Source organism: Leopardus geoffroyi, chromosome B1 (assembly GCF_018350155.1).
Source record: "Leopardus geoffroyi isolate Oge1 chromosome B1, O.geoffroyi_Oge1_pat1.0, whole genome shotgun sequence".
NCBI classification, from domain to species: domain Eukaryota; kingdom Metazoa; phylum Chordata; class Mammalia; order Carnivora; family Felidae; genus Leopardus; species Leopardus geoffroyi.
In genome coordinates, this window is record NC_059327.1 from 75,368,257 (window position 1) to 75,384,962 (window position 16,706).

The 16,706-nt window shown below is 45.8% G+C and overlaps 1 long non-coding RNA gene across 1 annotated transcript; it reads right to left on the reverse strand.

The window, feature by feature from the left end:
* Positions 1–3,121: 3,121 nt before the first annotated feature.
* LOC123582924 lies at positions 3,122–9,841 on the reverse strand. The gene is made up of 3 exons (XR_006704653.1): positions 9,258–9,841; positions 7,735–7,873; positions 3,122–3,397 (listed from the first exon to the last, which is right to left on the reverse strand). It is a non-coding gene; the product is annotated as an uncharacterized LOC123582924 (long non-coding RNA).
* Between the last annotated feature and the right edge of the window lie 6,865 nt (positions 9,842–16,706).

Sequence of the window (16,706 nt, forward strand, 5' to 3'; positions counted from 1 at the left end):
AAATAATAGTGGCTTAACTAAGAAAATGGTAATAAGAAGTCTAAAAGCAGATAGTCTGAGGCTAGTGCAAAGGCCCCACAATGTAGCCAGTGACTTAAATCAGTTGCCCTTGCAGTATGACACTCATCCCCATTCTCACAAAATGACTGCTGGAGCTCCAGGCATCACATCCAAGTTCCAAAAATGAGAAAGAGGAAAATAATAAAAAGAAGAAAGGATACTGTCTATAACAGAAAAGCAGAACCTTCCTGGAAATCCCCAGCAGGCTTCCACTCATTGGCCAGACATGTTTTGCTTGAACACCCTGAGCTGCTAGAGAAACTAGGCAATATAGTTTTTAGCCAGGCATATTGCTTCCTCTTAAAGCAATGGGGTTCTTTTCTTAGGAAGGAAAAATACGAGTGTGGCTGTTAAGTAGACAAACAAGTCTCCGTCACACAACTCCTTATAAAATTCAGTCAGATTTTCCAGCGAACCACCAGCTTGTGACCTTCCAGCATTCTTCTGCCATCCATGCGTTCTTTGCAAATTTATCACTCTCAAGCCCATCTGCCTTCTAACATCCTCACCTCCAGAGTCTACTGGTGTGTGTAGGACTTACCTTCAGTCCTCCTCAGAGACCAGAAACCACAGTGAATACCCTTGCTCCCCTCTCTGCCTGGCCACCCTGCCAGGCCAGTCACCTCCCTCCTGCCTCTTCCCCCGTGCCCCAGCAGTGTCACTTGCTCTGCACTTCTGGAAGCCCAACATTTGCAAACAACTCAACAAAAGTGGGGCATTTGGCTAGCCCCAAGCCTTAGGAGGGCACATTTAGGGAGTCACCGCCCCCCTCCCAAACACTGCACTTCCCCATCCTGCCTAAACGCCCCTCCTCTATTACCTGACAGGTAATCTTAGTGGCGTGGTTGTGACTAGTCACGATCAATGGTGCTTTCCTGAACTTAGACGGTCATCAGTGTAGAGCCTTTTATTCCCAGCTTTCAGTGACATTCCGGTGTGACCAGAAAATCCCTCTTGGCCGCCAACATACCCTGCTATCCTTTGTGTGGATTTTTCACTATCCCGGCCCTCCCCTCTGCTCCCCACAACAGATGTCCCCTCACTTGCCCTGCCAGTGCAGTTCCAGGTTAATGTACTAGTCCAACCTTCAAGCCTGTTATTTTTTCTCACAAATGTTCACAACCACAGAGGCATTGGATATAAATGCACACACACCCTCAATCAGAAGGAAGCTGCATGGCTAAAATCAAGTCCGCCTAATGGGTTTGAAATCAGTGCTGGGCTTTGAGTCACTGTTTCTATCCCTCTAAAAGATTTGGGGTAAGAAGTCATCATCCTGGGAGTTGAAATACTCCATGCCGCAGATAAATGCCCAGTTTATGTTCTCTTGCATTCTGCACTCTGTTTTACTGCATACAGGATACGGAACTCTGAGAGGGCCCAGGGGTGTGTGTCTAAGTGCTGGGTGCAGCTCTGGGAAGCAAAACATCAAATTCTCAAGGAGTCTTTTTATCATCTCAGAGCCTACATCTCCAGGCTCCCTCTTTCATCCTCTCCTGCTTCTGACCTCCCCAGGGACAAATCATCCTTCTCCCTCGGATTTTTTATTCTTCAGCCATCATAGCAATTTAAGCTGCTTTTATCCTGAATTCCACAAGTGAACAATATTTTCAGCTATGCCTAACTATAACTAGGAGGGACTGGTTCTAAAAAGCGTTCCTGGCCAGAGGATTTCATAGAGGCAAATCCATCTGGAGACTATGGTAAGGAGCTGTGGCTCAGGCGGGGTCTGGCTGACCCATCGTGGTTTCTGGGTCCTGGAGCCTAGCCCAGTGCAGCTCAGTACTCAGGAGACGGGTCTCGTAGTGGTCCTACGCCCCTCTCCGATCCACAACCACCTTGGAACTCTGGGCCGAGATCAACACTTGTGTGTTGTCTATCACCCCTACTAGAATGCAAACTCCATGCATGCAGGAACTTTGTTTGTCCTATTCTTTACTGCAGCCCCAGTACCTAGAACAGTGCTGTCACATAAATGCACAATTTGCGTTGAATAAATGAACGTCAGCCGCAGGCGAGAGAACCTTGGGCCCAGGGCAGCGCAGTAGCTGACTCAGCCCTGGCTCCTGGTCGCACCAGAGATACTCCTGGAGCCAGCACAGGTCCCCACATGGGTGTGCCACACACATGGGTGTGCACACCACGGACTAGGCCAGAATCCTATGGGAATCTTGGGGCTGGGACCACAGGACTGTGTTCAGTGCTATTCAATCTGCGCATGTCCGGCCCTGGGACAGAGCACCAGGTCCCCCTCCACTCAGTCCGGCATCCACCTCCCTGTCGTGGCTGGATTGCGGTGTTACTATTGCCTCTGGGGGCAATAGTATAATTACTGAGGCATCACGGTGTGCAGTTTTTTGTTCTGAACAAATAGTTCGCCTTGCTTTTTAAGAAGCAAAGATAATTCAGCTCGGTGATCAGGCTTCCAGATGAATCCGTTGGTCATAGAAGATGGTTTCATTATTGTACCAAAAAAAAAAAAAAAAAAAATAGGAAAAAAAAAGACAAGACTGAAAAGAAAGGCTTATGTGGTTTACAGTTTGGAACGTTTCTTTTCTGAACCTTTAGAAATTTTCCCTGTGAGGCTTAATACAGCAAAAGCTTGAGTGGAAAATGTGCTTATCTGTGATCTCAGATGCCAGGCAGCCTAATAAATCCAGCCTAGGTTAAGATTAACATTGTCTGAAGCCAGAGCTTCTTGGTCTAATCTGTAGTCAAAGGGGTAACCAAACATCCTTTCATGTGGACCACTGCTGACTTTTTTTTATATCCACAGAAGTAGGACCAAAGGAAAACTTTAAAGCTGACATCGTTGAACTTTATAAGCTGAAAAGCATTATCTCTGCTGAATGGAGAAAACAAAGATTTTCATAAAAGTGCCAAAGCAGTACCCAGAGGAGCCCCAAATTTTCTTACGCAAAACTCATTCCCATTACCTGAGGAGCTTCTGTGGAAAGTTTCAGGATGGAGTTTGGGAAAAATGGACACAGGTAGCTGTTGATATAATGAAGGGTAAAATACTTCAGAATTAATCTTCTTACTGGTTAAAGCCCTGCAGTAGCTCCCTGTTACAGGATGGAATTGGGACCCCACTCTCCAAATTCATATGTTGATGATGTGATTGTAGTAGAAGGTGGGCCTTTGGGAGGTAATTTGCAGATAAGATCCTGAGGGTGGAGCCCCCATGATGGGATTAGTGCCCTCATAGGAAGAAGACACTTCAAAGCTTCCTCCCTCTGCCCTGCGTGGACTCAGCAAGAAGGTGGCCATCTACAAGACAAGGAGAGGCTGTCAGCAAAACTTGACAGATGCTGGCACTCCGACTTTGGACTTCCAGCTGCAGAAATATAAGAAATAAATGTTTTGGTTTTTTTTAAAGCCACCCGCCTACGGTATTTGGTTACATCAGCCCAAACTGACTAACACATTCATGTCACAGGCCAACATCCTAGGCCTACAGGTTCTGAGTGATGTCCCGACTTAATCTCCCCCTCATTTTCTCTGTTTCAGTCCATTGGCCTCCTAGATACACTAGGCGTACTCCTACCTCAGGGCCGTGGCGTTGGCTGTTCTTTTGCCTGGAATGCTCTCTTCCAGGCTCCTACATGGCCTGGCTCACTTCTGAACATCCCTTAGGTCTTTACTTGATGTCAGCCTCTCAATGAGGCCTTCTCTGATTCTATCTAAAGTCACAACAGTTATCCCATATGGCCTGTCCTCTTTCTTGCTTGATTTCTCTTTATAGCATTAATATACTTTTTTCCCACTTCACCTGTTTATTGTCCACCTTCCCTACTAGATCATCACTTTCCTAAGGACAAGTAGTTTTGTGTTTACCCCTCTATCTTGAGCACCTAGAACAAGGCTTGACACATAATAAGCTCTCAATAAATTTTTTTAGTGAATGAATGAATCAGTGAATAAATTTAATCCCAAATTTACCTAAATCTGAGGTCTAGACTTATCTGTACACATTGTATAGTCTCTATTGTGTCTGCAGTGTATCCGTTGTCTTTGATGCAGATCTTCCACAGAGTTCCATGGCTTGCTTCAGATTGCTGGTTGAGTGGGCCAGATGGGAGGCATGCTACAACACCTGGAGTGAGAGGGCCTGGGAGAAAGCCAGGCCTGGACAAGCAAGAATGTGGAAAAGTGGACAGAGCAAGCCTCCAAGATGCCACAGCATTCTGGGCTCTCCTGGGCATCTGAACAGGAAGTGGGCATAGCAGCAGGGAATTCAGATGTCAATCAAATGTTCAGTCAAGCTATGGCTCTGCTTCCACAAAATCTGCCCATTTTTGACAGGACTCTAGCCTGGGGGCTAAGGGCAGAATTCGGTTCCTAGGGGAGGAAATTGACCAGAAGGATGGAATACATCAAGGCCTCAGATATGCAGGCCTAGAAGAGTGAGGATAGATAAGAAATCAAGAGCCTCCCAAGCAGTCCATCCCAGTATGCGGGGGACATGTCACCCTGGGGGGTTCAGAGGGACACAGGCCTGAACTAGGGGAGTTTGGTTTAGGCTCTGGAACTGCAGTGAAGAGATCCAGGAGGACAGCAGCAGCTGTCCTGGCCGGTCCCTGGCCCCACTGGTTGGACAGCCTCCTTTTGTCATGCTCGCTCACGGTGTAACTCTCCATGGATTCAGTGGGGAGGATGTGAGAAAAGCAGAAGGAGGCTAAACCACGGTCACTGATACCACTATGGTTATTCTGATATCATTATCATCTTACCCCTGAGGGAAGTTTAAGGAAGTGGAATTCTTCTCTCAAGAACTGCTTCTTAACAGCACTCTCCTCAGATTGCTTTCTTCTCTACTTCTGCTGCCCTATTCTGTCTAGCAGATGAATTTAAATTCACTATTTTAAACACTGTTGCTCTAATGGAAGCTTATCCAGGGTCGGGAGGACTTCCCCACCCCCCAGAGTTAGAGCTAACATTCCATTCAGAACACAAGCTGGTGATGGTGGATTAATTAATTCTGCCTGTAAAAAAGAGAAAGAAAAACCCTCCTCTTTCCTTTAGAACCACGATAAACTGCTTCTTTATTTTTTGTCAGTTTTATCAACCTTTTTTTTAAGAGCTGGGCTCAGCTTTTATTGTTTTTTTTTTTTTTTCCCTGTGCCCTTTCAAGTAAAAAGGACTTTTATTAACACTGTTCCTTGCCTGTTAAGAGCCTGGCTTCTGAATAGGATCTTCCTGGAAAGCCCTGAGTGATAGATCACAGTCCCAGTGCTGTCTTGGGTTTGCAATTGACGATCTTGGTCAGGAGGCCTGTTCTCCCAGATGTGACAGGCCCTCAGAGACTTCTGTATGGATAGAAGTACAGATGTTTGAAAAGTGAGTGGCAAAGGACAGAAAAGAAAACCTTTCCCAGAGTCGGCTTCTTTCATACAACTTTGTGCTGTTCAGTTTTATATCTGTTTCTTAATCTGGGGCCAAAGAACTGACTGCTTATTCACTTTCCAGCTTCCGGGTGTTCTAGTCCAATGGCTGCATCCGGGGCACTTCCAGTCCTACTCCACGTTCTCTCCCTGACCCCCCATCTCCTTCCTCAAGGAGCGCTCTATTGTTGACTCTGTTTTACAGGGAAGAAGATCAACCCCTGAACTGATCATTATTTTTCTTGAGTCACCAAAGTTAAGTGGGCCAGGACTTCAGCTTATGCTCAACCCAAGTCCCAGCTCCAACAGCTGCCCCTGCCTCTCTCAGCTCCTTTCACAGCAGCCAGAACCAAATTTCCCTAGCACAGGCATGACTGTGTCCCTCTGAGTCCCCCAGAGTGGCATGTTACCTAGGTCCTGGGATGGACCGCTTGGAGGCTCTTGACTTCATATCTGTCCCTACTCTTCTAGGACTATATATCCAAGGTCTTTACACCTCCCATTGTTCTGGTCCATTTTCTCCCCCAAGGGACAGAATTCTGCCTTTGACCTCCCAGATACCATGCTTCTGGTGTCCTTGAAGCAATCAAGTTCATCATAGCCCTTGGCTTTGGCCATTCTGGAGCAGCCAGACTTGGGACACGTTCCCCAACTGCATTTTTGCATCAGACCCTTACCTTTTCCCCTAGCCCTAGCAGGAAGAAGCATTGAACAGAATAACCTGGCACCCGTTCTTCTTCTACCCGCCTGGCTACTGCATCACGTGGAGCAGAACCTGTTGGGACTGGTTCTTGTCTTCCTGAAGAGATGTTTCTGCCACTCAGCCTCTTAGAATGGAATCCCCTTCTCTGGGTTTTTTGTTGTTTTGTTTTGTTTTGTTTTGTTTCCCTGAGCAAGCCAAAGCCAGTTCCCAGCCACCTTATCTCTGTTACAACTTTTCAGTTTTCAAAGTGGATTTTACGGTTGTTCACAGCAAACAATGCCCCCAGCTCTGTTTTTCCTCCCATCCCCCACCTAGCCAGGCTTTACAAAGTAATTCCGAACAACTCCAGCACAGACTCCTACCAGCAGGAGGAACATCAGCAGTTCATATATAATATAATAAAAATCACCAGCTTGTTTTCTCACTGGTAGCCTTGTAGCCAAGTGCTAATGATGTCTTCTGCTGAATTGATTAGGTCTATTGGCTGAGTTTCTAATACCCAGGCTGTTCTGCAATTAGAGAATACCTGCTGCTTCTCTGTCTTTCTACCTAATCATTACATAGCCCCTTAAGTCAAGGTAAGACATTTCCACCCACTCCCTCTCTTTGTTGATAAAGAAACTAAGGCATTTCACATGAAAAGCCCATGGCAGAAATAAGCCAATGACCTTCTGAGGTCCAGTACAGTGCTCTACCCACAGTCCTCTGCCACCAGCTTACTTTGGTCAATTACACCAGACAACCCAGTCTTCCTGCTCCCTGCAGAAACTTCTCAGAGCACTGTGTGATCCCACCATAATGCAGCTGCATAGGACAGGTCCCTGTCCTCAAGGCTGGTCAGTACCTATGATATGACCTGGTGTGAAAAATTTGCCAACTAAGGCTAAACCTGTCACATCTTCTTTCAGGTTTGAGCTCAGAATATACAGAGGGAGCTTCTGTTTTCTGTAGTAGCTGCTGAAATTCAAAAGCAGAGACAGAGTAACTGAGTACCTTATAGGTGGAGCTCCAGAGCACAAAATCCAGCTGCTGCTGCAGTTATGTGATAAGGCCAGCTGCCATGGGGCACAGTTCCTGAATGTGCTTACAGTTAGGCTGTAGGATCTTCCTAAGCATCCTTGGGGCCGTTTGGAGTTTCTGTCTTCCTAGTTTCCTCATGAACTCTTATATCCAGCCCTTATTACTAAAGCTAAACCACCCACTACAATCCAAATGAACCCAGCAAACTCATCAACCGTGCTGACAATAAAAAATTTCAATGTTGGTGCTTCGTTTCCCGATATATATTTCATTAGAACCATAGAAGATGTTTTAGAATTATATCCTGGCTTACCCTTTAAAATTTTCAGGTCCAAATCCAATCACCCCTCTTAAATTAAATCATCATTGAATTGGTTACAATGGTTAATATATGTGGAAGCAGCTGGTACAATGTCTGGAAGCTAGTAGGAGTCCAATGTATGTAAAATTTTAATTTAGATTTTGAACCTTATGACTGACACAAGAGAGGCTTCTGGAGGAAAAATGGTAGAAAGTTTCCCCAAGGAAGGCCTGGCTCAGGTGCCTCAGATCTACAGGAGTGCGTACCATTTCCAGGATGGTTTTAGGCACAGGACAGTGGACACTACGCCATGGCATTCAGAAGGGCCGAGTAGCCAGGTACCAGGTCTTCAGACATCTTTAGTTTCTCTGATCCATTTTTCTCTAGGGCATTGAATCTATTTTTCTAGGATTGAAATGCAAGCAGGGAAGGGATGATGGAGACAGAAACAGGAAACATTCAAGAAGCTTGGACCCCAGTCCAGACCATGGCAAAACAACAAACAAACAAAAATCCCAGAAGCTAGAGGGAATGTTATGGCTGGATTTTGTCCCCCTAAACTCATATGTTAAGGCCCCAGCTCCAGGGCTTCAGAATGTACCCCTATTTGGAGATAAGCTCTTTAAAGATGTGATTAAGTTACAATGAGGCCATTAGGATAGGACCTAATCCAACATGACCGGTGCTCTTATGCTAAGAAGAGGAAGAGACAGTAGGGGTGCATGTGCACAGACGGATGACCATGGGAAGGGGCAGTAAGAGGACGAGAGATACAAGTCAAGGAGCCAGGCCTCAGAAGAAACCAAACCTGCCAACACCTTGACCTTGGACTTCCAGCCTCCAGAATGGTGAGAAATAAATGTCTGTTGTTTGAGCCTTCCAGTCTATGGTGTCCTGTTATGGCAGCCTGAGCAGACTACGACAGGAGGGCAAAAAGAAAGTGAGGGGAGTGGAATGAGCTAGGCCAGATCTGAAGATTGATGGAAATGATGGCTCAGACTGGAGCTTTGCAAGCTGCTTTCACTTCTGTTAGTTCCAAATCAGCAATCAAGGAGTGCAGAGGCTCCCCCACATAAATACACGTGATGGGGTGGGACGGTGGCCCTTTCCTGATTCCTGGGAGTCCACTGGTCTTACCAGGCTGAAGAGCTCAGCACACAGGCTCCCTGCCTTTTAAACCATTCTACCAGCAGCGGGGTCACATCCGCCCCTAAGTGTTCCTGCTCCCACGGAAACAAGGTCCTGTTCTGCCATGGTTACCTACCTCCACGCTGCATTTTTTTAAACCACTCATCAGGCCTATCTGGCTGCGGTCCACCGACAGAAGGTCACAGCTGCCAGACAGAAACTTGGCCTCCGGCCAGAATCCTCAGACCACCCCCCACACCCCGTCCCATTGTCTCAGAGAGAGATGGTAAACGTCCCCCAGAGGTGACAGTCTCTATAACTGACGCTGCACCCGAAACAGCTTCTCTGCCCTCTCCTCATTCCCACCACCAGCTCTGGGGCGGGATGATTTATCCAGCCTCTCAGGGGAAGGAGAGGGAACGGCTGACATTTCTAGAGCTGGCTACCCAGAATTTCACATGCATTATCTCATTTAATCTTCAGAAACCCTACAGGAGGAGTATTATTATATGATCACCCCATATCACAAGTCAAGGAAACTGAGGTTCTGGGGGGTCAAACTACTTCCTCAAAATCACAGAGAAAGCAAATGCGTTTAGAACCCAAGACCGTCTGATACAAAAACCCAGTCTCTTCCCACGGCACCCTGATGCCTCCTTACCCGGAGCTGCGTCGGTACACCGTCCCATCCCTGCGGCATCCTCCCGTGTGACCCAGCGATAGATTGTGAGTGCACTTGGTTTATTTTAGATTCTCTTTTCCATCGTTGCCATTTCCCAGCTCCGTTTTTTTCTTCCTCTCATACCCTGCATGTAGTCCACCAGCAAAGCCTGAGGAAGCCAGTCTCAACAACTCACGTGGAAGCTTACTCTCTCCACGGCCACCACCTGGTCTAAGCCGCCAACCTCCCTGCCCTTCTGCACTTGCTGGATTCCTGCCATAGGACTCCATGCCCTGCCACAGCCCCCGGTTAATCTGAAACCTAGGTGGGACATGCCTAACTCCATAGCCACATGCCACACTGCCATAGCTCCCCAGTTCAGTTCACTCAGGGTAAGAGCCAAGCCTCCCAACAGTCCGCCAGGTCTGAGGTGGTCTGCCTTGTCTCTCGCTAATGTTATCTCTCACTCTTTCCCTCCTTCTCTTGGCTCTGGCCACACAGGTCTCTTTGCTGCATCTTTAGCGCACTCCTTGCTTCACACCTGTGTCCTTCCTGCTCCTCACCCAGAAGTCCACTGGGTTCCAGTCACCCCCCTGAGGCCTCCCCTCCCTACCTTTGTGAATTCCACAGCACACCCCCACCCTACACTTCCACTCCCACCCACCCTACTCCTGCTTTTCTTTTTCACTATAATCTCCTAATGCATCTTATAGTTTATCCATGCATTGTGACTTATTGTCTGACTCTTTCCTCTAGAATGAAATCTTCTTTTATCTGTTATTGTCATTGCTGTGTCCCAAGGGCCCAGAACAGCGCCTGGTGCATAGTAGGTGTTCACTACACATTGGCTGAAGGAATGGAATGAATGAATAGATAAAGAGCTGGATCCTATCGTAGCACGGCTACAATCCACTATCCCCAACGTTTACTTCTAATTTTTTTTTAATTTTTTAATGTTTTTATTTATTTATTTATTTATTTATTTATTTATTTATTTTTATTTATTTATTTTTTTTTGAAGGAGAGAGAGAGAGATAGAGCATGAGCAGGGGAGGAGCAGAGAGAGAGGGAGACACAGAATTTGAAGCAGGCTCCAGGCTCTGAGCTGTCAGCACAGAGCCCCACACGGGGCTCGAACCCAGGAGCTGTGAGATCATGATCTGAGCCAAAGCCGGACGCTCAACTGACTGAGCCACCCAGGCGCCCCCCAATGCCTACTTTTAAAGCAGGATGCTATCCGACTTCAGCTCCTCTGTTTCTCTCCTTCAGTTCCTCTGAGAGGAAAGCTCTGTTTTCTGTATGTGCTTCAGTGAGCTAGCCCAGCCCTCCAGTTCCATTATAAATGCAAATCATTTCACCCTCACGTAAGGGCAGCTCTTGCTTCTCTCCCTTCTATACAGAGGAAACTTGAGGCATCTGAAACTCCAGTCAAGTGGTGACAAAACAGTGCCAGTCCCAATGTGTTAATGAGCGGACCCCCCCTGCCATTCTTTTATTTGGTCAGAAGTGGCTAATGGTAAACATCATTAGAATAACACAGACTTAAAACTGAATGTGAGTTAATGTTCATAACAAGAGGAATAATTAGTTTCTCCATAGACATTTACATTTAATTTCTAAATCTTATTATTTACTATATTTTGTCTTGTTTAGGGCCCTTGGTAAATTGTTTGCATTTAACAAGATGTTGACTCTCACAAGTCTTGTATTTCATACTCGAGAAGTCAAAGCAACACCTTTGATCAAAGTGGAATGTTTTAATTAAATAACCATAAAACTCCCCTCATGGAAGCAAGTGCACCCAAAAGCACAGTTAGCAGATTTTCTGTTGTTCTTTTCAATTCTTGACATTGGCCCAGTTTGGTCTCTACCCTGCTGTAAAGTGGATATCCTAAGCCCAATGTTACCCTCTTCACTGTAGGAACTGGGGCAGTGATTGCCAAATCTAGACCCTCATCAAATCACCTTGGGAGCATCCCATGAACGAGGACACTGTGGAAGCTGTAATCCAGTGTACATGTGAAAAGGCCTGGAGCCTGCCCCCTGGAAAGGCCCCCTGGATGCTCTGATGGAAACCTGATGTGGGAGCTAGCACACTGGTGACTTACTCTGAGGAGACTGAGCAAGGCGCTTTGCACATGGTAGTATTCACTCCAAAATATGCATTGACTTGGAGAGAGATAAGAAAACTGAGCCTTACTGACAGTGACTGAGCATTTGATATGGAAGCTCCAGAAGGCTAAGGACCTTATCTGTCATGCTTTAATTGGTTCTCCAGTTCTTTGCACAGTATTAGGGACACAGAGTATAAAAAAATCAGTTGAATAAATGAAACTACTCCAGCTGATCACTTTATATACGGCATTCATTTAACTACTCCTTACAAAAACCAGGTGAGGTGGGTACTATCAGCTCTCTTTTACAGATAGGCATACCGGCATTCTGAGAAGTTAAGGAAGTGGCTAAATTTTCTAGCAAGTGCCTGAGAGAAGACTGGAACTCCGGTTTGCTTAGCTCCAAAGACCTGGGCTATTGCACACCCCTGCAGGGTGACTGGGTGGGTAGGTCACAGTGGGTTCCAATTGTGCTGGTACCTGCTTTCTCCATCCCTAGCCTGCATCAATGACTAAAGACCTCCACCCTGTGGGCCTTCTTCTACTCACCTCCTCCAAAGCCCATCATGACCCCATCCCCATCAGAAGGTAGGTTTGGGATATGTCACACTGCCCTGAGTCAGGATTCTGTTATACCCAGAGTAGCCCCCAACCATCCACATGTTTACAGAGCTGGATTCTCCCTGCCTGTCTGCTTTCTTCCCCATCCCTGCCAAGAGGAACCTGTCAATAAGACCCAACATCTCCCTGGCCTGTTCTTGGAATTCTTGTCTCCTTCAGATGGGGTCCTGACAACCTGCCCAGCCCTTGCTAAACCCCTTTTCCCAATTTTCCCAGCTCACATCCCTACACTTGTCTCCCCACTTTCTCCCAATTAGATTCCACACATGGTCAAGACCTCCTTATGTTTCCCTTAGCTTATTGTCCCAGATGCCTAGCTGCTCTCCTGGCTTCAAGAATTGTTCCATTTTCAGGGCACCTGGGTGGCTCAGTTGGCTGAGCATCCAGTTCTTGGTTGTGGCTCAGGTCATGATCTCATGGTTCATGAGTTTGAGCCCTGCATCAGGTTCTGCCCTGCAGTGTGGAGCCTACTTCGGATTCTCTCTCTCCCTCTCTTTCTCTGCCCCTCCCCTTCTCCTGCTCTCTCTTTCTCTCTCTCAAAATTAATTAATTAATTAATAATTAATTAATTAAAAAAAAGGAATTGTTCCATTTTCCAGACACCCTCAGCATGATCTATGAAAGTGCATGTTAAGCCATGTCACTGCTTTGTTTAAAACCTTTGAAAGGATCCCCTTACTTACTAATTATAGTCCCAGCTCCTTGCAAGGGCACAGTCACCTTTCCATGGCCTGGCTCCTACCTTCTTCTCTGATCTTATTTCTTGCAACTCAAGTCACATGGGCCAAGTCATGCTGTATCCACATGTCTTTCAGGTTCTTACTCTTCCCTCTGCCTAAACTGTCCTCCCCACTATTTAAAAAATATAAACCTGTTTGATTCATCCTTCCTGCAAAGTTCAGCTCACCTCCTGCAGAAAGTCTTCCCTCCATTCCCATCCAGGGTGGAATATCTTTTCTCATTGCAACCTCAGCAGATGGTGTTGAAGTCATCTTGTAAGTTCCTCAAGATGGGGAGATTGAGAGTTTTATTTATTGTTGAGCCGACCACCAACCCTGGCACATAACTGATGTTTAAAAAATGTGTATGGACCTAATTGCTCCAAAGCCTCATGGGAACCATACCAATACTAGGAAACCCCACCTTTCCTGCTACCTGCCTAACCATCAGGATTTGAGCTTTCTGGAGACTTCTGGTCACCCACTCACCAGATTAGTATATCAGGGTGTCAGTGCAAATCTGGAGCTGACACACCTCCTTGCACATAAACACATAGACCATAAGCTTTTTCTCTGTGGAAGTTTCATGGGACAGGGTCCCATCCACTCCCAGCCTTTCCTCCCTATCAACTCCTATGCACAAAACAAGCCCATAACTCTGAGCCATGTCATTCACACAGGCCAGGCAAATGGTAGCCTTAGCCTGGGTCATATCTATAGTAAATGAACATCACTGCTCACAAAGGACCAGGGAGACAGTGCTAGTGGATCAGCTTACTTTCTACATGAGTAAGTTGAAAATAGCTTCTTTCCTAAAACGTGGTCAGGAGTTTCATTTCCATATATGTGTAACAGCACATTAATATGACCCTTTGCTGGGAAGGTATAGCCCAGTTTCCTTGCATCACAGGAATGAAACCTGAAAAGGTAACTCTAAAACCCTAAGCCCTTCACAATCCTGTCACTCCTGTGCCATGATCCTGAACAGGAAGCGTGATAGTGATGGGGAGGGTTTGTTCTCCCACACCAACATCTTAGAACCATAAAGGGACATTGTATTTTCAAACTTTGTCTGATCCTATTTCTTTGTAAATTGGATTAAGCTCTTTACTGTGTATTACTGATATTAAAAAAGAGTGAATTCACATCTTGCAAACACAGCAAAAAGGAACTGCTCTCATGGCAGAGAAGTCATTGGCCAGCATCCACAAGAACCCAATTTTAACTTTTGAGCCCAGTCAGCAGGGAAACATGCTGGCTTATGGTAGGGTCAACCCCAGGCAACGTTGGAGCTGGATAATGTGAGCTGTCAGAGGCCCAGGTCTCCCTCCTTCCATTGCTTTTCTCCCCATCCCCTCTCCATACCTCTTCAACCCACACGCTCCATCCTCTTCATCCTTCCAGGTCTTTTCTGGCTCCTGGAGAAAAGAGACTGTACGTGTGTCCCCATGAAGGTTAGGTACAGAGGTGGCACAACCCATGGGAAATTATTTATGTGGTGCTATCCAAGAATAACAGCAATACTTTGTGTGTGAATTGTCTCTATGCTTTGCAAAGCCCTCTTGTCTTCATGACATAGGAATTCTTATAAGGTTTTAGCCCCATGCCTCTCTGCCCCCAGTTTCTCCGGGGAAGAGGAAGAGGTTCCTGGTGGGAAAGAATGAAAACACAAAGGATGAAGACATAAAGGTTAAAATGCCCAGACTTCAGGGGGACAGTGATTTGGGAGTGGGGCCTAGAGAAGAGTCAGGAGTAGTTTTCTGCATTCTTCAAATCGCCAGAGGGCATCGGCCCCAAATCTGGCCCTTCTGAGCATTTTAAATGATTGGGATCGATAAAAGGATAAAAGGAACATGGGCTTCTTTGGTATGGCATTCCCATAAATTAACTGTCCATATTAGGAGAATGATTAAATAGTATTCATTGATTACGAGAATAAGGTAGATACATACGTACAGATAGAAAATCCTACCCTGGAAGCAAGTCACTGAATAATTTATATGGTAGGGTATAGTAAGATCCCACTAATACACACTCACATGTAAATACCAATTTTAGAGTGTACATGTCTATTTCTTTCATGTAGAAAATTCCAGCTAAGAACAAAGAACTCGCTTGTGTATTTCACATTTCATGTGATGATGCATGAAAAAGTTCAGGGTCGATTTATCCCAAACTATCAACAGTGGTCATGGGTGGAGAAGGGAGTAAGATTATGGGTATTGGGGCTTAAGGGGACTTCTCATTGTTTATTCTACTTACCTTTATATTGTTTGATTTTGGGTTTATAAGGGACATGCACTGATTTTGTCATTTAAAAAAAAAAAAAAGATATTCCTAGATCAAGAGAAATTAAACTAGTCCTCTAGTAGTCAGGAGTTCAAGGAGGGCACTTTTTATTTTGGCAGATAGTTAATGTCCTAGACTAGTGTCCCCAGGAGAATGGCCGTAAAGAAGACTCAGGTAAGCTGAGCATTAGTCTATAACCTATACACCTCCATTGTGTGCAGAAGACCTTCTAGCTCCGAATCTGGATAGAAAATTCCAGCTAAGCACAAAGAACTTGCTTGTACTACATCTGACAGGACGACCAGACTCCAACTGTTCCTCCTAATAGAATTCACCTTGAGAGTCAAAGAATGAAAATATTTTGCACATCTTGCTGTGGCACCTGGATACACACACACACATATGCATAGTTACCTGACTAATGATCTTGCTTTAAGATTGTCTTTTCAAGGAGCATGGGAGGAAGGTTATCACAAAAATTGTAACTTCACTTAGGAAAATGCTGTCGGTTTTTAATCAAACATGCAGAAAATGCCAATTTTAGAGTGCACATGTCTATTTCTTCTCTATATCAAGTGCAGGTGAAAATTCTGGTTGATGGCCCTCAAGTGTGTGCCTGTCAATCTTGCCGCCTACGTTACATCTCCATCTCTGCTCTTCCTGCCATGCTGTCTCCAGGAGGAGTCTGAAGCTTTGCTTCTCTGTGAAGGGTTTTTGGCCTGAGCTATGGCAGGGCCAGAATCTCTTCACCATTGGCCCAGGTTCCCTTCCTAGAGGAGGTAACACATGGCTCTCGAGTGCTCAGTAAGATCAGGATCCCCACCCCTCCACCCACCACGTGAAATAATTTCTGAGAAGGTCATACTTCCCTCCCGAAACTCAGCGCAGGCTATTTATTGTTTCTCCTCATGGCTCTGGGTAGACACTGGCTGGAAACATGTTGCTAAGCCCTATTGTTAAAGCCTTGCCTTCGACAGCCTCGAGCCCAACAAGGAAAGGGTCATTGCAATGGGATCCCCAAGGAAGGTGGAGGGAGAGGTTTACCCTGGCTGCAGGCAATTAAGGGGGTGAAGTTCCTGTAGGGACTTTACAAAGAATGATAGAACCAACTAAAAGTGGGTCCTCTTTGTTTCACCATCATGCAACGGGCAATTCCAAACTACGGCAGGGCCAAGTACTCATCCTTGCCAGGGTGGACCACTCTCATGTCCCACGGCACAAAAATGCCAGGAACCTCATAGTGCTCTGTAGTCAAGAATTTGAGGTTCGAAGTTGGAAAACCTGGTTAGAATCTCAAGCCCGCAGCTATTGCCTCTATGAAGTTGGCATGGCACTTGACTATTGCCTCTATGAACTTGGCATGGCACATGGAACTTGAGGCACTCTGAACCTCAGTTTCTCCTATTGTAAAATGTTAACATGAAATGAAATCATATGAAAGGTTAATATTTCGTAGAATTTTTGTGAAGATATAATGAAAGGAACTATGTGAAAACTTGATGAATTGTAAAGTGATATAGAAGTACTAAAGTATGCACTGGCTGAATGGGTCCCTCCATGGGAACATGGCTAATACTAACGTAACAACATGGATAGAGATGGAGATGAAGCCCCAAACTGGAGGGGAAACCGTACAGAAAAGTAGTAAGCACTCATTATAAGAACTGACTTCAGGGGCGCCTGGGTGGCGCAGTCGGTTAAGCGTC